The 25,025-nt window shown below is 45.5% G+C and overlaps 1 protein-coding gene across 1 annotated transcript in view; it reads right to left on the minus strand.

Moving 5' to 3' along the window:
• Positions 1–25,025, minus strand: part of LOC122379422 (intraflagellar transport protein 74 homolog) — a 439,917-nt gene that overhangs the window by 303,938 nt on the left and 110,954 nt on the right. The window lies entirely within an intron of this gene.

Below are 25,025 nucleotides of genomic sequence, written 5' to 3' on the forward strand. Positions count from 1 at the left end.
GTGTTCCTCTCGTCAAGACGCATCGAATGAACAATAATTTGACCTTGAAAGGTCAACTTGAAAATTTGACCTCAGGTCAAGGTCATGACCTGACCGGAAAGGGTCATGTTGCATATCAGTCGATCCGTATCGTCGAGCTGAACACATCTAAGGCGTTTTCATCGCTCTAGCATGCCTCTATCAAAAGTTATTTGCGAAAAACTGTTAGATACCATTCGTGACCTAAGATGACCTCAGGGCATAAACAAGGGTCACGGACACCATTTTCATGTTCAGTGTGTTTAAACCACTTGTAATTCGGTGTTTGGGAGTCTTTATAATGTCTTTAATCCAAAAGAGGCGCATTTCAATTTTCTCCCATTGACTTATAATGGGGAGGTCGCAAAATTGACCTGACCTTAGGTCATCGATATCAAAATTCTGAGATATACATTTTGTACATGCTATTGCTCTTAGCAATCGCTGAAAGTTTCAAAGCGATCGGTCACTCGGTGTAGCTATGACAGACATTGACACTTTTTATGAGGTGAGGTCACTTTAAGTGACCTGGTGACCTGACCTTGAATGACCTTGGTATGAAATTTTCACAACATGTGTAGAATTTATGTATGATAAGGTGTACCAAAAACGGCGGCGCGGAGCGCCGCCGTTTTTGAGATATTCGCGAAAAACCACAAGGGGGGTGTTCAAACACCCCCCCCCCCAGCAGGGCGCGGGTTAAGAGAATGTCCCATATGGGGCTCAAACGGATGCCGCCCTCGTCAAGGTTCATAGTGGCCTGTGGCGTTAGCTTGACCTCTATGGCTTCTCGGACCTTGCGCCTCTTCCAGTGACCTTCAGTGGCTAGCGTCTTGGCGGTGAGAGGGTTCAGGTCACCCCTGCAGGTGCTGAAGTGTCTTGCTGTAGCAGACTTGTCCAGCCGTGCGTGCTTGATGTCCGCGACATGTTCTTTGAGTCGGACATCCTTTGGCCTTCCCGATTCGCCGATGTAGACTGAGCCACAGTCTACATCGGCGATCTGGTAACAGGATATCTGGTACAGGATATCTGGTAGACTACTCCTTTTTTCTTTTCGGGTTTGGGGGCGTCTTTGGCTTTGACTAGGCGGCTTCTTAGGCGGTTCGATGAGTGTGCCACTTGGATTCCAATGGGACGGAGGACTTTAGCTAGTTTTTCACTAACGCCCCTCACGTATGGTAGCTTGACGAATCCAAGTGGCACACTCATCGAACCGCCTAAGAAGCCGCCTAGTCAAAGCCAAAGACGCCCCCAAACCCGAAAAGAAAAAAGGAGTAGTCTACCAGATATCCTGTTCCTGTGGCTCAGTCTACATCGGCGAATCGGGAAGGCCAAAGGATGTCCGACTCAAAGAACATGTCGCGGACATCAAGCACGCACGGCTGGACAAGTCTGCTACGGCAAGACACTTCAGCACCTGCAGGGGTGACCTGAACCCTCTCACCGCCAAGACGCTAGCCACTGAAGGTCACTGGAAGAGGCGCAAGGTCCGAGAAGCCATAGAGGTCAAGCTAACGCCACAGGCCACTATGAACCTTGACGAGGGCGGCGTCCGTTTGAGCCCCATATGTGACATTCTCTTATCCTAGACCCGCAGCATACATAGTATCGTCGTCTTCAAACCGCTAGCTTATAGAACCTCTAGTATTTACCCAGCGGCCGCCATCTTTTCTCATATCGTTTTTTTCGTATATTTTGCCTTACAATTACGCCGATTGTGAACATTACATTACAAGGTTGTCCCCAACAGTAGCCTTTCTCATAAAGCTTTGTCTAGTAAAAAGTAATAGTAAAAAGCACGATTTTACTGTTGACCAGTAAAATTTTGTTTTATAAAGCAAAAATTACTTTTACCTGGAGTTGCAAATTTACTAGGTTACTATAGCGCAGTTTTACTGGTGACCAGTAGGAAGATCCTGGGTTGTGTTTCATAAAAGCACGTGCCCTAGTAAAAAAGTCGAATGACGTTTGCTTTCGTGCTGTCAATTTCACCCTTGCTCTACCTTGCAGTAAAACAGCTTAGGAGTTTTGCTTTTAGCTTTAATTGTACTTTATGTCTTAATGCATGCCCTGAGTTTTCGGCATAAGCCTTTTATTGACAAATAACAAACTTCATTTTTTCTTTAAAAACATCTATTGTTGCTAAAACCTCACGATAAATCATATGAAAAGTTGGCTCTCCATCCTGGCAAACTGAACGAGGTCAAGCGTATTTCTAGCAAGCTAATGTGAAGTGGAGATATGTTCAAAACGTTCAAAATGTGAACTGCGATGGATTTTCATTGAAGGAGAGACATTAATTGAAAAAGGACAAGACACACGGACAACGGGCAATCACTGAAACATAATAAAGGAAGACCCAGTAACCGAAGCATTTTCGATGTCGGCATAGAATAAACCTATAGAGCCTTGGAATAAACGCAAGTCCAACATTATCCTACTACTTGAACCTGAACCTGAAGTGAAAGAAACGTAATTGGTCTTGTGAGTACAAAACGACGCTGAATACTTTGTGGGTGCTGAACACTTAGATGCAACTTGAAGCAAAATAGCGCTCACCGCCGTGACCATTGATGGTTCGAGGGGCACGTTGGAGTATTTGTCCCCCTCTGCAGCGCCCAAAGGTACGAACTTACGCATTTTTCCTCGCATTGAGAGGGAAATCAACAACTTTTATAAGAAGTTTGATTTAAACAGCACAAATAGGCATAATATATCACAATAATTTTTGAAAAAGCAAAAATGAAGCACATTATTGGGGAGCATGCCTCCCCCAGCATATCAAATAACTTCTGGATCTTCTAATGACTTTACCGGTTGGTCGGACGGAGTCATGCATTACATCAGTGATGCCATCCACTGGGGCTATTGTGTGCGACGTTCTCGTATGCCCATTGCCCACCTACAAGCAGCGTTGTAGGTAAGTGACGGTCAGCTACGAGCGGGATCTGCCGGCTATCGAAGTCATGTGCTCAAATAACTAACCGTGCACACTGCACAGTGTGAAGGAGAAGGCCGACGAGCAAATAGCAACTTTGACCGCGGCGCGGGAGCGCCCGTACGAGCTCATATTGGGCCGTACTGGCGGCACGTGGGAGATCTGTTTTCTCGCCCATGTGTTGTAGATACGTAAGTGTCTGTGCGGTTGTGGCTTGTGCGTTTGTAATCTTTGATATAACCATGTGAATATGTAGCTACAACAAAATACATGCAACTGAAATGTGATAGGCATTTTTTAAAAAGCCACGTACAGATTTGGTACGGACTAGGCTAGCCGAGGCAGGGAAATCCAACCCAGGGAAAGTCTAGTCCAATCCAGTGCCCGGGTCTGGGGGTGTTTCCCTTTCCTTTGCATTGCTCTGTAAATGAAGCAGCTACCGAAAATGAAATTTTAGTGACCAGACGAAAGGTCGCAACAAAATAAATCTCCACATTAAAAATTGAGCTCGAGCCAATTTAGGTCAAAATTCAAAGCCAACTTGATTGCAGGGATCCTTAACTTAATGGCAAGAAGCGCACGGAATGCTGAAATATTTTAAAAGTGGGTGTGCCGTGGGGGCCTGCTTTAAAAACTCTGACCCCCTTCCATCGAAAACAATATCTAGTTGCGTCAGCTATCTCTAAATCGCATGATTCATCAAACATTCGCCGGTTCCTTCATGGCATAAACCGATGTTATTTGATAGCTCGTTCAATTATCGATACGTGGATGCTGGTCCCGTGCCGATCATTGGTCTAGCTACCAAGATATATAGCCAGAACTGCAACGGTGTCTACCGCATTTCGACGGTCAAAATAAAATTAAAAAGATATCTTCCACACGGAGGTCCCATGACTCGTTTTCAAGCGTTACTGAGCTTCGAAATCTTACTCTTTTACTAATTACTTTTCACTATTGTTTATGAGACAGAGGGCAACAGTGATTAGTAAACTTGAAATCACTATTCTACTATACACCAGTAATAGTAATAAATGTTTATGAGAAAGGCTACAGTTGTAGTTTAATTTTTCAAAAAAAAAAAGTCACCAACGGCTGGTAGGTAGATTGCCTGCAATATGCTTGGTGCTAAATTAGGTTTAGGTAATTAGGTCTTCTCAGGCATATTTAAAGTGTAGGTTTTTAGATGACGTTGTCGCGTGTTTTGTATTGTATGTGATTGTCGAACTACGAACCGAAACTTTGTGCGCCATTTCACCGATGAAGGTACCACAACGAGTACCGAAATATCTGAATAAATGTAATATTATATATTTAATTGCCCGGTCCGGGCACTATACCAGACATTATTCGGTCGCTTTCCCAAGGGTGTTTTAAAATAATGTCCGAACGAAGTGAGGGCATTATTTTGTCGAAAATAGCGTCCGAACGGAGTGAGGATGCTATTTTCGAAAATTGCACGAATGAAATGAGTGTAATTTTCGCATTGAATGTGCGAGCCTGCGAGCACATTCAATGAAAACACCCTTGAGGAAAAGCGACCGTATCATGGCTGGTATAGTATTAGGACCGGGCAATTAAATTTATTATAGTAAATTTTTGGCACCGAACACCAACGCATCATGAGAGAGGGTTCGCTTTTGGGCTTCGTCATCAAGGGAGCACGGAAGATGGGGGGGGGCAGCAAATGGGTAAAGCTTTGGGCGTATAATGAAAATTATTGCCAATGGACTTTAACACACGATGGGTGAATAACGAAATTAATCTACCGCTTGGTCTCAGTATACCTATACACATTGTAAATTGCCTACCACGTCGTATTTTGCTTGAAATTCATCCATCATTTCTCAGATATTTCCTGGTAAACATGCGAGACGCGTCTGTTACTTTTATGAGACATTAATGCTACGAAGCAATTGGGAGTGAGAAGTAGGCGTTGCTGAGACATGCTTTGTCCTCATTAGTGGGAAAATGTCGTTGCGTTCCCTCCTCTTTCCTATATTTCGACATCCAATATCCATGAAGGTATGATAACAAACGTCGATCTTACTACGAACACTGGCTCCTGGCAGTGCTGTTCTTCCCATTTTGTAAGGGTCATCTTCAATTGCTCTTTTCACTGGCTCTTGAGAACTGTGCCTCGAAATCTGCCTTTTAAATTTCTGCGTAACCTGCTAAGCCATCTCTTTGAAATACATACAATAAGTCATAACATTAAGGCTGTGTTCTTTCCAAAATTCAGCTGTCAACCTGTTATGTTTCGCAATTTGTTTTATTCCAAGCTGCAAGCAAGGCTCCAAGCTTCTATGGCCGGACTTTTATTGAAGTTTCAGTCATCGAACTTAACAGGGAGCTTTTGAAGAGAAGAAAACTGCCGTATAATGAAATTAACCGCCGTGTTTTTATGCATGGGTTTTGATAGGCATTTCCGAGTTTTGGCGTCGACTGAAATTAACCGTCTCTCGCGCTTCTGGCTTTCAGCAGGCCACCTTTATACAAAAATTTAACTGAACTTTTTTAACATGCGTCGGTGGCAAAAATGTACTATGCTATAATTGTAGGTACTTATCCTCTTGAACAACTCCGAAAAAACATAAACATTAATTACATATAGTCCTGAGGAAAAGTTTCTTAATCATGACACTCAAGTCATATCTGATACAGCTTGTTTATCTTAACGATGCAAACTTTTCACGAATCATGTTAGGTGGCTTCCTGGGAGATGAAATCTATTTGCATCAGGGAATCAGACAGGGTGACCCGGCGTCAGGTTATCTGTTCAATCTTGCAATGGAGCCCCTTACAAATATGATAGTACAATCTGAGAAAGTACGCGGAGTGAGGATACATTATTTTGAAATCAAAATCTCTCAGTACGCGGATGATGTTATTATGTTCCTTGATTCAAATGACACTTCATTACGGGGCGCTCTCGAAGAGATGGAGACTTTTTCCTCCTTTTCCGGACTGCGCACAAATATCAGTAAAACAAAGTGTTTGTCCATTGGCGGCAATGCGAGGATAGCGAACTTCTCCGGAATTAGTTCCGTTGAAGAGCTCAGAATACTGGGAATTACTTTCAATGACAAAAATGTTGAATTAACCGATAGGAACATATCAGCTATCTTACCGGCAATTGAGAAAGAAATAGCGCAATGGAAGAGAAGACATCTATCAGTTTTCGGAAAGATAACGGTTATAAAATCGCTACTATTGTCAACATTGGTGCATATTTTAATGGCGCTGCCAAATCCATCTCACAAGATGGTTAAACACATAGAATCCCTCTGGTATACATTCTTATGGAATGATCGAAACGACCTCGTCAAGCGAACGAAAATGATTCAAGGTTATCATCACGATGGACTGAAAATGATAGATCTGTGGTCTTTTATCAAGAGTATGAAGGTAAGTTGGGTTCAAAGACTGCATTGGTCAAATAATAGCTGGGCAGGATGGATACAAAAAGAGATTCCTAACATAGGTGTAGGAACGTTTTCGAAAGTGGGGGGGGGGCAGGCCCCAGAGGCCCAAAACCTCACCTACCCTCAAAATCCATTTTCTCCTCGGATTTCGGCCACTTTATTTTCGCAAGCATGCTCAAATCGGTAAAAAAAGGTGACAAAAAACGGCCAAAAAGCTCAGCGACAGCTTTGCACTTACAAATGTAATTATTGATACTCGAGTGACTTACGATATATTCCGTGGCACAAACCATTCAGCAATTCAAATTCCGCTTGCTTCGTGAAATGTTCCACACATTTATTTCCAAAACGTTTCACAACTCGCATCAGTGGACACCATGCCCAAGAAGGAACTATTATCATCGCTACTACGCATAAATCCAATCACGACAGCCTTCCGGCTCAGCTTGTCACTACCCACTCTACTGCGATGAACGGCATACTGCGGTGACATGCACACGCTTTATCTCAAGGTGCCACACACGGCACGCCTCGTATCAGTGAACTACACACCGAAGTGGAACCTACGACGATCGTTCCCGCGCATGAACTCAGTCGCAATGACCTCTGCGTCCAGCTCGTCTACTCTACTGTGATGGACGGCACACATCAGCGCCGCGTTCAGCCTCCCCTGGCTCATCGTTGAACGCAAGTATGTTTTTGTCCTACGCAGTGTTGAGAATGACCTCTCGGCAGTAGACGTTGTCACTGGCACGGTCAGATAAATGCGCATGAGCGTCATGACCTCGCTCATCATCTTGTCGGTGACCGCGCCTCCAGCCTGTTTCGCCTTAACCAGCACCTCCTTGATCTGGTGCATGTTCCTCGCTGGGATCGACACCCCCTCGCCCTCGCATGTTGGCTGCTCCGTCGTACGCCTGTCCGCGACAGTTCTGCAGTGGGAGCTGCATGCGGATGAGTGCGTCCTTAATGTGGTTTGCCAGCGCCTCACCTGATGTATCTTCAGCCATTATGAATTCCACCGGGTCCTCGTGAATGTCGAGCTTGTCGTCCACCCAGCGAATAGACAAGCTAAACTGTTCGTTCATCAAGGTGTCGGTTGTCTCATCTGCCATGACTGCATACAACTTGACTGCCCTGATGTCTTGCAGGACATTGCGCAGCACGGTAGTTCCAATGCTCTTTATTATCTCGTTCTGAGCCACCGGAGACAAGTATTCATCCCATAGATGCAAGTCCGGCACGTCCTTTCGCCGTAACACGAGCAGCTGGTGGATATTGCCCTCCGTCTCAGTCCTCCTACGGATGGGAAGATTTTGCCGTAGCAGGTAGATCAGCGATTCAACTTCCTTGATGAGGCAGCGGCGGCGACGGACGTGTTCGGCATTCACCTGCTCCACCAGCAGGCTGCTGATTGGCTTGGATGCCTCGCTGAGCATCTTGCTGCATGCCTCCCGATGGGCTTCGGATTCTTCGTGTTTCTGCAGGTCGTGTTTGGCATCCTTGCAGTTGTTCCAGTGGCATCCTTCCAGTTGTCCGTTTCACACTTTGTCTCGTGGTGATATGTCTAAAACTTCAATGGTTATGACGCTTTAAAGATGATAATGTGCCTTGCCTAAGTCAATGATTGATGACGTGTATCTCGGAACCGTGACGTCATATCTTGACAAAAAATATGTCTCCTTTCTTTTCACATATAGATGAGTAGTTTCACAAAGTTTCGCAAAAATCGGAGAAGGTGAGGTTCAAAATGATCATTTTTTGTCCCACTTGACGTGGAATTACCGATAGGCTCATCCAATCAAGTTTCGATAAACCCGTTCATCATCATCTCCTGCGGTTTCGAACACGCCTGTTAGGTGGCTCCTGCTCATACTTTGTGGTGCGGTGGTGGTGCGTCGGGCCGCGCGCTCTGACTTCGGCCAAGAAAAATGCGTCAGCTGATCATTGTCATTTCTGCCACTTTCGTGTGGTGAGATGGAGTCATAACTTAAGAGACGGCTGTTTCATATCAATTATCTTACATAAAATCATATTTCATACCATAAATTAATGTTCGACAGCCAAATTAAAGAAACAATACCAATACAGGCTTACAGTTTAAGTTCGACATTGTGTTGTCTACGATTAGACAGCTGATAACTCATTCCCGTACGTCGTAACTCTATAATGACCTTTGCTTATTGTCACATGTGCGCCGCATTAGCGATTGCTGCCGACGCCTGTTAGCAGGTCAGCCCACTACAGTTGTTATACATATCGAAAAACCGATAAACTTTTCGGCGAAAAAAAGCACTATTCCAGGCCCATTTTTGATTATTTTTGCGATATTAGGTAAAAACAGAAGCTTCTTATCCTAGGAAAAATAAAATGGGAAATCATTGGAAGGTGGCACACTCCCTTTAACCCTCGCCCGTATAGGGGGGGGGGTCGAACGGACCCCCCCCCATGGTTTTTCGCGAATAACTCGCGTAAAAGCGGCCCATCGCAACGAAACTTTCAGTACCCTCGCGTTCATCAATTTCACACCTACCCTGAAAAGTTCATGACCCTGACCCAAATGACCTTTGACCTGTGACCTACTTTCCGAGACCATGTTTGGCTGGAATCGCGATTCGGCGTATGTCGGCTCGCATTAGCCGCGCGTTTGCAGTCTTTTCGTGGTTTCAAGCGTTCAAACATGTGATATGATGTTGCCCCCATGCATTAGGGTGGGTGTCAAGGTCACCTGAAGGTCAGGTCAGGTCATTGACCGTTGATGACCTCGGTTCACTTTTTCGAGTTTTACACGTTTCTAGGCCAGTTTTTGGAGCTGAAGTCGAATTTAGCAACCATATGAACATTTACGAAGTAGTTTTGGTGCCTTCGTAACATGTTACGAAGCTGTCACAGGCGGTTGCCACCAACTACGAATACCCTTACTGGTTGACCTGACCTGACCTGACCCGACCTGGCCTAAATACATGAAGACATCATCTGTGATCAAAACTAACATGATATTCATGATCAGCACCCCGAAAAACCCCATAGCAGCCACACTTTACGACGTTCTAACAGGTCCCGATTTTCCCGCCTTTAGGGTCATTGACCTGACCTGCAAGGTCAACCAATGACCTAGGACCTTAAAATTGGGTATCATCGGCTTCCTCTCGTCACGGGCAACACGCTTGTTTTTCCGCGAAGCTCTAGCTCGATCAGGGGCGAAACGGCAAGGGGGGGTCCAACGGACCCCCCCCCCCTTATACGTTCGCGGCTGGAAAAACACCAATACGGGCGAGGGTTAAGTTTCCCCCTCACTGTAAACGTCTTTTTGAACAGAGCACGAGAGTTGCTAGCTGAATTAATGAGAAAACTGGTTGGCGCACATTGATTTGACCAGATTTCACAGACGATTAATTTCATCAAATTTATTTTCTATTTCACAGAGTCATAGCTCGTATTTGCCAATACCTACAGCCCCACAGGGATAGACGACTTCTCAGGAATTATGTCTGAACTAGTTAATGAATTGCACGGCGTTTAACAAAACGTTACATCGTCGGTATTCAAAACTTATTTTGAAAATATTATTCGTATCTCCAATACAATGTGTGCTAACCAGTTTTCTCAGTAATTCAGCTAGCAATTCTAGTGCTGTGTTCAAAGAGACGTTTACAGTGAGGGGCAAACTTAAAATAAACGAACTATAGCTGCATCAAAATGCGCCTATCTGAGAGAGGCGACAGAGAAATATATTTTAGCAATTTACATGCCATAGGAAATACGTATGAACCGTTTTAACCTCCCAGGCGGTGGGAGGGGGGCATTTTTTGCCCCCCTTTTAGTTCTTTTTTTCGATATATCTCGAGAACCGCTGCGCCGATTGTCACCAAACTTTCAGTACCATCCCGAGAATAGCTATTGCACATTGTGACCAAAATTTTTCCAAAGGCTATGATAGGTTGGACGCTAATGACGTCACAGTGACGTCATTTCTGCCATTTTCGACAAAAAAGGTTTCGCGAGAAGAGCTTTCAGGCCTACAGCTTTAGAGATACAGAAAAATGTTTCAAAAAATAAAAGGTGTAGAATTTAAAGGGCTACAAAACTGCTATCTCAGATTTTTGAAATTTTAGGATTTTGATCCCCAAAAATAAAAAAAAAATAGTTTTTCTGAATATAATAGCCGAAAAATCCAAAACACATGTCAATGCAACTTTTCCGCACATGTTATGAAAATTTCAGACCCAGATCGCTAAAGGTCCGGTTACTACGTCACTTCAAGAAACCTCACCTCAGAAAAACTTGAATGTTCGTCATTTTTTTTTCGGTTTATTCACTTCAAACGGCAACGATGGCTCACGCCAAACAATCTGCAAGGTTGACACTTGCCACAACCTCAGCAGCGCCAAAACCCACCCATACATTGTCTACAGTTCGCGTTTCTGCCCAGAGAGGTATACAATTACACACCACATACACAGTTACGTCGGAGGCCGGGCCGGCGGATCCAACCAGCGTGGCGCCGGCAGCTCCCCACTCTGCACACGTGCTCACAATGTACATACAATGTACAATGTACAATGTACACAATGTACAATGTATGTACCGAAATCTGATGCAACCAAACCAATGTATGCAACTAAACTAAAGCAGCCCCGCCGGCGGCCGAGCCAGCAGAGCACGATCCCGACGGCGGCAGCCTCGCGAAGGCGGCGACAGCGGCGGACGGACCAACAACGGGCGCAGAGGACCGCGCCGCCGCCGGTCGCGCGCGAGATCGCCCGGCGCCTGCGGGGCGATCCAGCCTGCCCGCGGCAGCTTCAGGGATGAAGATTTGTGTAGAATGGTTGAGGAAGGGTGAGGATTGTGAGCGTTTGTGTGTGCCTATTTGTTGGGGTGTGCGTGCTTGGGTGCATTTGTGCGCGACACTGCTGCTGTTGGCCACCTGCGGGCTGCGCGGTTCTAAATGTGGATGTGTGCGCGCGTGTGTGTAGGTGCGTGGGTAGGTGAGTGTGTGGGTGTGTGCAATTGCTTCGTTGTGTGAGTGACTGATTGTTTAAATACCGCTGGTTGATGTTACTAAGTTTTTCATGGAACCTCATTTCTTTTTGAATGCGTCTAATGTGTTGGCTTTTTTCGCGATACTGTATTCTGTGTTAAAGGGACTATCCCACCTTCAAAAAAGTACCGTTTAGGATTCGGAAATGTTACTCATGATATTTTGACGAATTCTGCAAGTTTTTACGCGTTTTCATCGTATACTTTTTGAAATATTGCGACTTTCATATTTCATCGTGACGTCATTTATATCGAATCTGTGACGTAATGAAGGATTTACTTCATGTCAATGTGAGGGGAAATTTGGCAGCAAATATATTTGCTCTCAAATATGACGCGGCTCATACAATAACAAGAGTGTCTCTGATTGGCTTATTCGTAAATCAAGTGATGCTTCACTTGAATGTGTGACAGGCGTTCAAAAGGCAAATGAGTAATGACGTCATCAAATGGCCGTTAATAGTTAAGAGATAGGGCCTTAGCTAAGGCCCACTTTTCAAATGAAGGGGACGAATTTCTTTAACACCACGAAACTGAGGATATTGCGACCAGGATATATAGTGGTTTCTGAACCTGGCCGCCAACTCGGCTATCTCAACTCAGAACTAATGCAAAGGTGGGACAGTCCCTTTAATTAATTGCTTCAGCTTATTTTCCAAATGTGAAATATTTGGGATATTTTCCTTTAATCTCGCTTTGTATATAGCCATCTTGGCAAATACTAATAGACATGCTTCCATTTCCGTTACATTTGTGAGGAAAAACCACTAACCAGTTCTTTCGTTGTATACCTATGTTGATGTAGTATTTGCTCAATAAGCTCGTCTTAATTGATGTGATGTATGTTCGCGTGTGAGGACATAACCAATATATATGAGCTAATGTTTCTGGTTCTTCCTTACAAAATGTACAACTATCATTTTCAGTAACATTTATTAACTTTAAATATGTATTCGTTGACAATATGCGATTAGCAAGTTTATATTGGAATATTCTTGCACGGTTGCAGTGTGTCGCTTAAATTGTTATTTCAAAGAAACTATTTTCATCATAACAGCTTATGTCCCTTATCTATTTTTCGCTAACTCTTCTGTCGCAGGGTTTGGTTGAAAACACATATGTATTATAAGCAAGTCGCGTGAAATTTGACTCATTTAAAATCAGGTTCATACGTAATGGCATAATTGGTCCTACTTCTTTTACTATAGACGTTATCTTCATTTCATCCCGTAAGCTTTTCATTAAGCTGGTGTAGCACAAAAGTGTCCTTTTGATATTGTAACACTTTTCGAGACTTTCTTTGGAATGAAGCTTACCGGTATTTTCATCAATTAAATCAGCGAGGAACCGTATTCCTTTTTTGTTCCAATTTCTAACAATTGAGCACTGGTACTTTGTATAATCTGAGAACCACATGTTCTCGTGCAATATATGTGGCATATGTGGCTCATGAAGTTCAGTGAATCTAGCAAAGGCACGCAAGACGTCTTTCCAAAAGGGGTTTTGTATTTTTCCACACCTGACATGTAAGTTTTTACTACCATAGCGCATTATATCATGGCTGTTAGGAAGTTCATTTTTCGCTAACTGTGCCCACTCAGTGTTCGTGCCTGTCAAAAGTCTTTGCAGCCATGCTAACTTCATGCTGTTCACGAACGCCTCAATGTCAATCATCTGTAGGCCGCCATGTCTGAATGTTTGACATACTTTACATCGTTTTCGCACTTGCGACTGCGTCAGCAGTATGAACTGAATGATTTGGATTTGTCCGCCATCTCCCCTTCCGAGCTAAATAATGTGTTCGTTGCGCGCATCGAAAATGTTGTACGGCAGAGGGGAAATGATGGTGCCGCAGATCGGTTTGTGTACCAGTTATTTTAGGGATCTTGCTGTTTTGCATCAGTTATTTTTTGTGTATATTGATGAATGATGTGTAATGTATGTGTGCTCTGTTTGTGTATTATATGTACCGACTTCGGTATGCAATAAACATTATTATCATTATTATTAATATAAAGAGCCTGCTATTTTCGTTTTTATGGAATAGTAAACGAGACCCGATAAACAGATTGGCGTTTGCACGGGCGCAGCCAGGCTGGTCCTCCCTCTCCCCCCCCCCCCCGGCCTTGATGGTCATTGATCAATGATACGTGATTTTTATTTTTTAGAAATTTATTTTTGGCAGCTTTACAAAATAAAGTGGCCGAAATCCGGGGAGAAAATAGGATTTGGGGTAGGTTAGGTTCCGCGGGCCCTAGCCATGTGCATATCCAGACTTGTAAACGACTCTGAGTTGATTCGTGAATCGACTCAGAATCAAACCGTTTTTCGATGAGTCATGAGTTGATTCGAATCACTTCATCGAGGAACTTGATGAGTCATGAGTTGATTCGAATCAATTAAATTTAACATCATGAGTCATTTGATGAATCGATTCAAATTTTCAGACTCAAACAAAGAATCGACTCAAAAAAAATTTGAGTCGTTTACAAGTCACCATCAACACCCTAATAATCAATGCTAGATCACCCCCTCAGCTTTAGCCATCACTTAACTCCATATTTCAGACTTACAAGAGCCTTAGAGGCTCAGGCACAGGCGCCTAATGAGCCAAAAGCATTTGGCAGTTGGTAAGTACTTAGTCTTACCAAACCAGGTGCCTGCTACACTACCTAGGTACCTACATTTTACATGTCAGAAGTCAGAATTGACACCTGCGGCTGCCTCCCCTTCTCCCAGTCCCAATTTGGTCCCAATAATCAATCAACAGCATAAGAGTTTGGGCGTCTATAGAGTCAAATACGCCCAAACTACCTATAGCCTATAAACTACCTATAGGCTATGCTATAATATTAATAAACTCACCTATAAACCGCAAAACTGCGATGCTCAACTGCCAATAAACCACAAAAGGCACATTTTTCCATGAAATAGAAGTTTAAAAAGAAACTTGTTTTATGACATCATAGAATCTTCAGAATAATGTTAAGGAGCGGCTTTGAAATATTTCCTCAGCGATCTCCATTCGCCTAAAATATGTACTATGAGTGACGTCATAAATTCAAGAATAGAATGTGAAAGTCATAAGTATGTTTTAAGAAAACTACATTAATGGCGCAGTTGATAACTTTCACGTCTGAATCTCGTGACAAATTGGCCGGATGACGTTGCCCGAATTGCACCAATGACAATTTATTTTCACCAAAAGAGCCACTTGGTCAGTGCTCCGGTGCTCCTGATATCGATTAATATTCAATGACGTCATTTTTAATCTAAAATTGCAGACTAACAATATTTTTTTATATTCCTTCATTTTAATCTCCACGTTGAGCCAACATAAATGGTAAGTTACGGATGGGTGATCTAGCTGGAGAATGTATATTGTATATCTACATTAACTACTTTCAATGAGTCTCAACTCAAGATCATATCTGATTCTGAGGCCTGAGCCACTCATGCAAGGTCATGGTCTCCTCGTGGCCCATGGAGTCCCTGCTGATGAGTGATGCTGAATGTTTCACAGGTGGAATTAATCCTATTTTTGAGGATGTACTGTTTGAATAATTTTATCTGATAAATAAGAAGTAGTAACATTTGTCTCATTATCATGTAGAAAAGTTTGATTAAAAAAAAAACATGAATGCCTCTCGGAACTTGTGCTTTTGAATTTTCAAATAAGACTTTCTAGGTAATAATAAGAGATAGGTTACTATGCTATTCCTTAGTCCTTAGTCTTACTTATATTATAATTGTCTCTCAGAGTTACTTACAAATTTATCTGACATTGCACTGTTGACTGTTGAGTGTTGAAGATAGGTAGGTACCTATGTACCTAGTCCTACTAGGTAGCTGCTTGAATCTTTGGTCAAGGCTACTATGCTGCTTAATAATTGTGGTATGCAGCATATTCATTTTATCATAGCTTTGAGTCAAATAATCAACAAATGCCTATAGTGAGTCATGGGTTGAATGAAATAAGTTCAATAAAAATGTCGTGTGAGTCATGAGTTGATTTGAATCGATTCATCAAAATGTGTGAGTCATGAGTTGATTCGAATCATTCCGTTGGCTAGTTGCTCGAGTCATGAGTTGATTCGAATCATTTTATCGAGGAACTTGATGAGTCATGAGTTGATTCGAATCAATTAAATTTAACATCATGAGTCGTTTGATGAATCGATTCAAATTTCCAGACTCAAACAAAGAATCGACTCAAAAAAAATTGAGTCGTTTACAAGTCTGTGCATATCCATGTGCCAGAGTTGGGGTGCTGCTGCACGTGCGCACGTGCAGGGGTCGTTTCCAGATCTCGAGAACGGCTGGATCGATGACGCTCAAATTTGATACACGGTTAGAGACCAGTTAGTAGGGTGCCGTGCACAAGTCAGTTGGGACCCATTTTGCACGTGCGCATGCGCAGGGTGCCGCTTCCAGATCTCGAGAACGATTGGGCCGATTGTGCTCAAATTTGGCACATCGCTAGAGACTGGTTAGTAGGGTGCCGTGCACAAGTCAGTTGGAGGTACTCCCTCTAAATTTCGCACGTGCAAGGCTCACCCTCTCGCTCGCTCCGTTAGTCGCCCCAAAAGGCGTTTTACTGGTAGCATGATACAGTGTTGTTTTCAGGGGGCTGTCATCCCGAGCTTTCCTATGTGCCGGGCGCCCGACTGTTTAACATTACCCGTGACGTCACCGGGGCGTACACTTGTCAGCTGGCCTTCCCCGCAAGTTTGGCTTTAAATACGATTTTGAGGGTCACGGTTGTAAACAAGTTCCTTTCCGGAAACGTTCCGGAAACGCTGGAAACGTTGTCATCCTTTTACTTTCCGGAAATTGTTTCATTACTACTTTGCGCCTAAAATCACTTTCACCCTCGCCGGCACAGGGAGTTGAGTTGATGCAACCCCCCCCCCTAAGGTTTTTCGCGAATAACTAGCGTAAAAAGCGGCCGATCGCGACGGAACTTTCAGTACCCTCGCATTGATCAATTGTACACCTATCCTGAAAATTTCATGACCCTGACCCCAATGACCTTTGACCTGTGACCTCTTTTCCGTGACCATGTTTGGCCGAAATCGCGATTCGGCGTATGTCGGCTCGCATTAGCCGCGCGTTTGCAAGCTTTTCGTGGTTTCAAACGTTCAAACATGTGATTTGATGTTGCTCTTATGCATTAGGGTGGATGTCAAGGTCACCTGAAGGTCAGGTCAGGTCATTGACCTTTGGTGACCTCGGTTCACTTTTTCGAGTTATACATCTTTCTAGGCCAGGTTTTGGAGCTGATTTCGAATTTAGCACTACCATTTGAACATTTACGAAGTAGTTTTGGTGCCTTCGTAACATGTTACGAAGCTGTCAGAGGCGGTTGACACGTATTACGAATACCCGTCACGACCTCTACCGGTTGACCTGACCTGACCTGGTCTAAATGCTTAAAGACATCATCTCTGTTAAAAACTAACACGATATTCGTGATCAGCACCCCGGAGAACTCCATAGCAGCCACACTTTACGACTTTCTAACAGGTCCCGATATTCCTGATTTTTTGGTCATTGACCTGACCTAGAAGGTCACCCGATGACCTAGGATCTTAAAATTGGATATCATCGGCTTCCTCTCGTGACGGGCAACACGCTCGTTTTTCCGCGAAGCTCTAGCTCAATCAGGGGCCAAACGCGAGGGGGGGTCGTACTCCCCCCCCCTTGTGCCGTCGAATGACGCAAAATGGCCTGTGCCGGCGAGGGTTAAGCATATGCTACTTAACGCTTTCCTAATTGTCAAGTGTTGCATTGTCTGCATGGTGAGGAGAACGCTTACCGGTCAGAAGGCCGGTGTGTTGTGAGGAGGGCGCCGACAGGTCAGGAGGGTGCTGTACGATGAACGGCGACGCTGACTGGTCGGGAGGGCGATGCATGGTGATGAGGGCGCTATGCGTTGCAAAAGGCGCAGGCTGGTCAGGAGGGCGCTGAACGCGAAGATGTCGCCGACAGGCGAGGGCGCTGACAGGTCAGGAGGGCACTGCACGGTGATAAGGGCTGCGACAGATCTGGAGCCAGTACGCTGTCCGTGAAGAGGGCGCCGACAAGGCAGCAGGGCTGTATGGTGGGGAGAGCGCCGACAGGTCAGGAGGGCGCCCATGGTCAGGAGGATGCTGTACGATGAGAAGGGCACTATACGAGTGAAGAGGGCGCTGACAGGTCAGGAGGACACTGTATAAAGAGGAGGGCGCGGACAAGGTGAGGAAGGCGATGTACGGTCAGGAGGGCGCCGACAGATCAGGAGGGCCGTCTGCGGTGAAAAGGGCACCGACTTGTCAGGAGGGCGCTGAACGTAGAGGGCGCCGGTCTGGAGGGCTTTGCATGGTTAGGAGGCCGCTATACAGTGAGGAGGATGGCGACAGGTCAGGAGGGCACTGTACGGTGAGGAGGGCGCTATAATACGATAGGCGCTGCCAGGTCAGGAGGGCGCCGACAAGTGTGGAGGGCGAGACAGATCAGGAGGATGCTGTGTGATAATGTCCATGAGGGCGCTCTGCCCGGAGGGCGCCGAATGTGAGGAGGGTGCCGACAGGCCAGGAGAGCGCTGAAAGGCGAGAAGGGCGCCGACAGATCAGAAGGGCGCCGAGCAGACAGAAGGGCGCTGAAGTTGAGCCGAGGGCGCTAGATGGTCAGGAGATTGGGAGTGGATATCCGGCATTTCAGGATTGTGGGTGCATCTTCACCCACAAAGAGATATAAAATTGTAAATCTGGGCGCCAGTACCGCATGAGGACGTCGCAATGGCTTACCGTCGAGGGCGACTAGAGTGCTGGACACTGAAAATGCGCCATCGGCGCACAGAATGATCGTGGAAGGCGCCATCCACGGCGCCTTCGGCGCCCTGGATGACGTCTTTCCAGAGGGCGCCTGCTAGATTTGGGAGGGGCTAAAGCCCGGTGTGCCCCTCCCCCCTTGGCTGCGCCCCTGAGTCCTTTGTCTAGCGATTTTCGAAACATGTATCGCGTCCGTAGGGGCCTTGGGAGCTGCCGGTGACCACAGGGGCCTTATAAGGCGCCCCTGATGACTCGTGACCCGTAGGCCGTATACGGCCTACGGCAGGGGCGGATCCAGAAAATCTCCAAGGGAGGGGCCATTAGAAACCAGGAGGCCCCCCCATAATCCCACCTGTTGGAGGCCCCATCTTCCCACTTGTTGGGCCCCCCCCCAAAAAAAACTGCGTCTATTGAGCTTATCTAGCTGTTCAGGCAACATCTCAACATCTGTGCAGGCTTGGAGGCCCTCTGTGCAGGTTAGCAGGCCCTGTAAAAGTGGTCATCTCTGTGAGTATAAGAGACCTCCAAGTTATGAAAAGCTTTACCAATCTTCTAACAAAGAAGTCTTCTCAGCTAGTCTTCTAAGAAATAACTAAGTGGGTAGGTTAAAAAAAAAACTCATCGGATTTCGGCCACTTTATTTTCAGGAGGCCCCCTTTTCAGCTTTTTAACTTTTTAACTTTTTATTTTATTTTTGAAAAAAAATCGGCCAAGGGGGGGGGGGCCATGGCCCCCATGGCCCCCCCCCTTGTATCCGCGCCTGGCCTACGGGTCCCGAGTCATGTGGGCCATATCACCACAGGGCACCACATCTTTTTCGAGATAAATGACCGTTTTTAAGCGTGTCGCATTTTCCTGAACATGATCTGGCGTTTACATAATATTAAGCGCCTGACGGCCCCTCTCCTGTCCGGCTGACAGCTTACTGATAAGCCACCTGGCGATCTCCAACTCAACCCTAATTACGACGTTGTCCGATAGGTGGCAGGGTCATACAATCTCAGTCAGGGCAAAGGATTCTCATAATTATTTTGCTATCATATTTTCCCCCTTTTTAAAGTCATTTAAAAGCGCTATTGCACAAGCAATTTTTCGAGTAGCAGCGATTGCAGCCGCCGCATCAGGGTCCGGATGGAGCCAGGGAGCGTATGCCCCGGTGACGTCACCGTAGTGTTGCAGATTTGTAACATTAGCGAGCCCGGACGATCTTACCCAGGGGGGTGCGCTCCGGGCTTTTAACATTACGAAAAGTGGAGACACCTTCGCGCTCGCTGTCAGCATCCCAGCTAACAATTTGCCGTTGTTACAACGTCGTTTAAACGTTGTCAAATGGTTACCACAACGTCCCGATTTATCGTTGTGACAACGTAGTTTTGTAGACTCCAGACAACGGCGTGACAACGTCATCCGACCATGCATTTGAATGTCATCACAACGTTTCTGTAACGTGGCCGTGACGTCCCAAAACTGTTCTTACGACGTCCCGCCAACGTTATGAAATGTTTTCTGTAACGTACCAACAGTGTTTCTGGAACGTTGTCACCACGTTTCCGCAACGTGACTACAAGGAGTATAGAACGCTTTGGCAACGTCTCTGCGACGTTTTTATCACGTGCGCACCACGTTGCCGCTACTTCGTATTGCCGTCCCTGCGACCCTGAGTAAACGTCCTAAACATTTTCGCAACGCCCTCTCAACGTGTTCGCAACATACTCAGAATGTGTTTCCGACGCTCTCTTCCCGTTCTCTAGACTTGTAAAAAAAGGCATGTAAGAAGTGTATATTTCAATACATCATACAGGTCAATTTAAAAAAAAAAAACGACGGCGGCGGCATCGGTGATGGGGCATGGGGCCCAGGGGCGCCCCAATGGGGGCGTGGGACGGAATTGGGTTCTACCGGCTCTGGCGCTAGCCGCTAGCACGCCAGAACTGGTGGAAGTTCACTTCTTCACTAACCCTCGCTGGGAGGATCACTCGGCGGACCGTTAGGCACCGGCTCATTTGCGGCCTCGATGTCCCTAGGCAGCTGGCAGTGCCTGACTAGACGGTCTGCGCACCCCCGTTCCGGTCGCAGCTTCCGGACAGCCACTTCGCTACCGCATTGCCGACAGTAGGCCTGCCACAAGGCGCGCTGACGAGTTGCAGGAAGTCTGCGGGAAGACATGGGGGAAAATCAGACATTCAATTCATGAAAAAATCACAAAAATACCTGCACCACTTTCCGTAACAGTTCGACAGGCTAGATCAAACATGTCAACACCTTAGAGGCTAGAGCTACAATGAACTATAGCCTAGACCGCACGATATTACAAGGCACAATCTTGCAAATGCTACTCGTAAATGGTACTTGACTTACCAGTCAAAGCAACAATCGCATTAAACGCAGACAACTGGCGCTATCTTTCATCTTCCAGCTATCTCAGCCGCGCCCGCCGCCGGCCCTCACTGCTCGCTAGCGCCGCGTAGACTGCGGCTCGGCCGGCTGGCTCTGAACGCCGGCCGGTGACACTGACGTCACGGCCCCTCAGGCGAGGTCAGGGCGCGAGCCACCGTTCGCCTGAGTGGCGGCCCGCGTGGCTTGCTGGCAGCCGCGGATAACAGCCGCGTTTACATAGGGATAGTTGCAAGCAGGGGGGCGACACGGCTATTCGCGCAATGTATTAATTTATGGGCCGCGCGGGGCCTCGCGATGACGCGGCTGGAGGCAACTTCTCAGCGCGCTAGGATACTTCTGGCGGGGCGGGGCGCTGAACGGTGTGCAATGAATGGGTTATGGTCGGGCCGACAGAGATGAGGTATTGAATTTGAATTGACATCAGCAATCGGGTGGGGAAGGAGAACGTTCCTAATCGAGCTTGGGTTGGGGAAAGCCGAAAATATCGCGATCGGCTCATAGCTCAGACAGGGCCGGGTGCCGTACCATGTGTTGTATACATATTTAGGCGGGCAGACAGAGATGAGTTATTGGATTTAAATTCACCTTACCATCGGTTTCTGGTGGGGTTTGAAAATGGTTTTAGTCAAGCTCGGAGTGGGGCAACCCACTGGCGGATCCAGGGGAAGGCATTTGGGGCTAATGTCTTCCCCCACATTGGCAGCGCCCGAAATCGCTTTTCGAGAATCAAAGAAAACTTCACAACTTTTCTGAGGAAATGTTGGTTAATCACACTGCACAGCAGTGCGCAAGGAATCGAAATCAGAGTTTTTTTAAATTAATTCCGAGAAACCTTTTTGGGGTAAGCCCCCGCAGTGTCCAAGACCGCTTCCTGGATCCGCCAGTTGTGAATAAGTCACGGTCGATACCGAGCTTCGGCGGGACCAGGCGCTGTATACGTTGTTCTTTCAATGAAGAGGTGGACAGACACCTAGCCCCACATCCTACTGCTATGCCCGTGCTTCTGTGGGTGAAGCACTAAAGCATCACGGAATCCCACAGGACCTGCGAGACACGAGGTGGGCCGCTTTGGCCGCCGGGTACTGCAGCTCCCTGGAGTTGCCTGGGACCGATGGCAAAACAACAGCTCCGGCGGTGCCCCTATGGGCCGTAGTAATTAGCGAATTCCTGTAATGTAGAGATCATATCCTCAATAATCTCCATTACCATTTTATATTCCTAAACAGTATGACAGAACAATTATGCTTGCCTACGTTCAGGCATTACCTCTGATGGTCATACGTCCAGTACAACATGTGTTGTCTGTCATACAACAATCGACGACGGGATCTCTTCTCATTATCTCTTAAAGGGACTATCCCACCTTCTAAAATGTTGTTAAAACCAGTTAAATTGTGCCCGACTTAATAGATTGGATGACCAGGAACACGGTTCTGGCATTTATTTTTCATTAAACATCTTAGACTTCCCATATTCCAAACACAAACTTTCAAATATGTGACGTCACAGCCCAAAATTACCTCCTTCCCCGGGCCACATTACTATCATAAAGCTGATTCTTTTTACTCTGTAGGCACCACAACAAAGTTCAGACCAAGTTTTAAGCGATTTTTCAACGAACAAACCCATTTAAATCAGAATGACTAAACGAGGTGACGTCACACTAACGGTCGCTCCATGTTGAAGATAATTTTCAAATGAAGGGAACGAATTTCTTCAACACCAAGAGGCCGCGGGAGTTGCAACCTAGATAGATAGTGGTTTCTGAACCTCGCCGCAAACTTGGCTATCTCAACTCAAACCCCATGTTAAAGGTGGGATAGTCCCTTTAAAGGTAGTGTGCCAGCTTTCTTGGACCGTATGGAGTTAATGGCCCAGATAAGGAGAACCGGATTTTTAGAACTTATCCATACCTTCAAAACTCATGGAAACGTCTTAAATTCTTCAAATTTTGAGTACCCCAGTGCGAAATTCGCCCCGACGGGTTGTCGGTCGTACCCCAACCACATTTCACACCACTATGAACAATAAATGCACACACTGAAATCGCTATTACCGATATGCTCATCCAATCAAGTTTCGATAAACCCGTTCATCATCATCTCCTGCGGTTTCGAACACGCCTGTTAGGTGGCTTCTGATGCTCGTCGAGGTCGGAATTTCCAAATACGCGTGGTGCGTCGGGCCGCGCGCTCTGACTTCGGCCAAGAAAAATGCGTCAGCTGATCATTGTCATTTCTGCCACTTGCGTGTGGTGAAATGGGGTCATAACTTATAAGACGGCTTTTTCATATCAATTATTTTACATAATATCATATTTCAAACCATAAATAATGCTCGACAGCCAAATAAAAGAAACAATACCAATACAGTTTAAGGCTCGACATTGTGTTGTCTACGATTAGACAGCTGATAACTCATTCCCGTACGTCGTATGGTCGTAACACTATAATGACCTTTGCTTATTGTCACAAGTGCGCCGCATTCGCGATTGTTGCCCGACGCCTGTTTGCAGGTGAGCCCACTACAGTTGTTATACATATCTAAAAACCGAAAAACTTTTAGGCGAAAAAGGCCCTATTCCAGGCCCATTTTTGATTTTTTTTTTTTGCGATATTATGTAAAAACAGAAGCTTCTTATCCTAGGAAAAATAAAATGGGAAATCTTTCAAAGGTGGCACACTACCTTTAAGCCATCGGTTGTCAATTCACCCACCCCGTTTCCCTAAAAATAGACGGTCAGATTCGGCCTGGGTCCTTACGACCCCTCTAGATTCGCCAGAGACGGGATCGGATCGCCGTTATTGCACCCGTCTTAGTGTCTTTAATACTATGACAGCTTCGACCACGGACTTCGGACGGGGTGATCGTTCCACGAATGTACGAACCATCCAGGCCTAGAGTGCATCGAGGTTTAAAAGAATGCAGTCTGTAGATCAATAAACATAACAATGGTGGTATACAACCACATTAAAATATCTCCCCGGCTCCCGCAACGTTCCAACGCCCCTCCGTTATGCATTCGCCTTGTGTGTCCGCCGAGCCGGCTTGCCTCCAATGACGTCATCGGCCGGCCGGCGGCGTTCAAGGTCAAACGGCTGGTGTCCTTACCTGGAGTTCTATAGCCTTGGTTGCAAGCCTCTAGCTCCGCCTGTGATGTTGCAAAACATGCCAATGACGCTTTGCAATTTACACATGTTATATATATATATATATATATATATATATATATATATATATATATATATATATATATATATATATATATATATATATATATATATATATATATATATATATATATATATATATATATATATATATTAGAGAGAGATAGAGAGAGAAAGGTATCAGAATTTACTTACACCGCTAATTATTCAGTACCTATAATGTCAAGGTTGTGAAAAACCGTTTTAACAACGTGTTGGCGACCACCAGCTGACAACGTGAACAGTCCAAGTGTTAAAATATGTCAAATTTAACGATGAAAACTGAATATGCGCATTGAAAGTCAAAGGAAATGCATTACATGGCCATATATGTCACCATGCATTATCAAAATATAATGCTGCAAGTGCGCGGTTGCTGCAACGTACCAATAAAACGTTGTCACGACGTTTTACCACGACTTTCGGACCAAACCATGGCTTCACAACGTTCCGAACGTTGCTACAACGTAATTAAAACGTAATTTCGCAACTTACCGAAACACGACGTTGTGACAACGTTGTAGTAACGTTTCCTGTTAGCTGGGATCGTAAGCATTCTAAACAAAAACTGCAGTAATCCCACCAATCAGCGTACAACAATACTCGACGCTCATTGGCTGATAAGCCAGTGACGATTTTGGGGGCCAGAGCGTTAGAGGTAATCTATAGCAGCACGGGCCGCTAAGTTTAGGACTTGATTTTGATATTATTTAGGCCAGTCTGATGAAAACTCTGGTCGGTTATGAAAACTGCAATTCATTCTAGTAGTGGTCCAACAAGTCTTTTTGCTTTTTTCTAAAACAATTCGTTGAAAGATGAGTTATTAGATGCGTACTCATGCCAATTTTGCCCCGTTACCATGGCAACCTGAGTTTGTTTGGTCCCCAGAGTCGCGGTTACTAAATTCATTGTTGTCCCCAGTTTTTCGTCGGGAGCGTTCTACCTGGTTTACATAGCCTTGATCTTACCTAACTTATACGGCCTTGGTTGTTTTAGCAGTCACTCGTGTTCCCATAAACTGCTGAAAAAGAATGTGCCCCATGCAGCCAGTGCTTCACTCTCCCCTACGTTAGCGGCTGTGAAAACGCGAAAGTAAGGGCGACGGTTAAAACATGACAGATGCATTTGTACGACTGCATGAAATGGTGAGAAGATACATTAAAATTGGCATACATTCAGTTCATCA

The sequence above is a fragment of the Amphibalanus amphitrite genome, unplaced genomic scaffold (assembly GCF_019059575.1).
Source record: "Amphibalanus amphitrite isolate SeventyFive unplaced genomic scaffold, NRLGWU_Aamphi_draft 000077F_arrow, whole genome shotgun sequence".
Classification (NCBI taxonomy): Eukaryota; Metazoa; Arthropoda; class Thecostraca; order Balanomorpha; family Balanidae; genus Amphibalanus; species Amphibalanus amphitrite.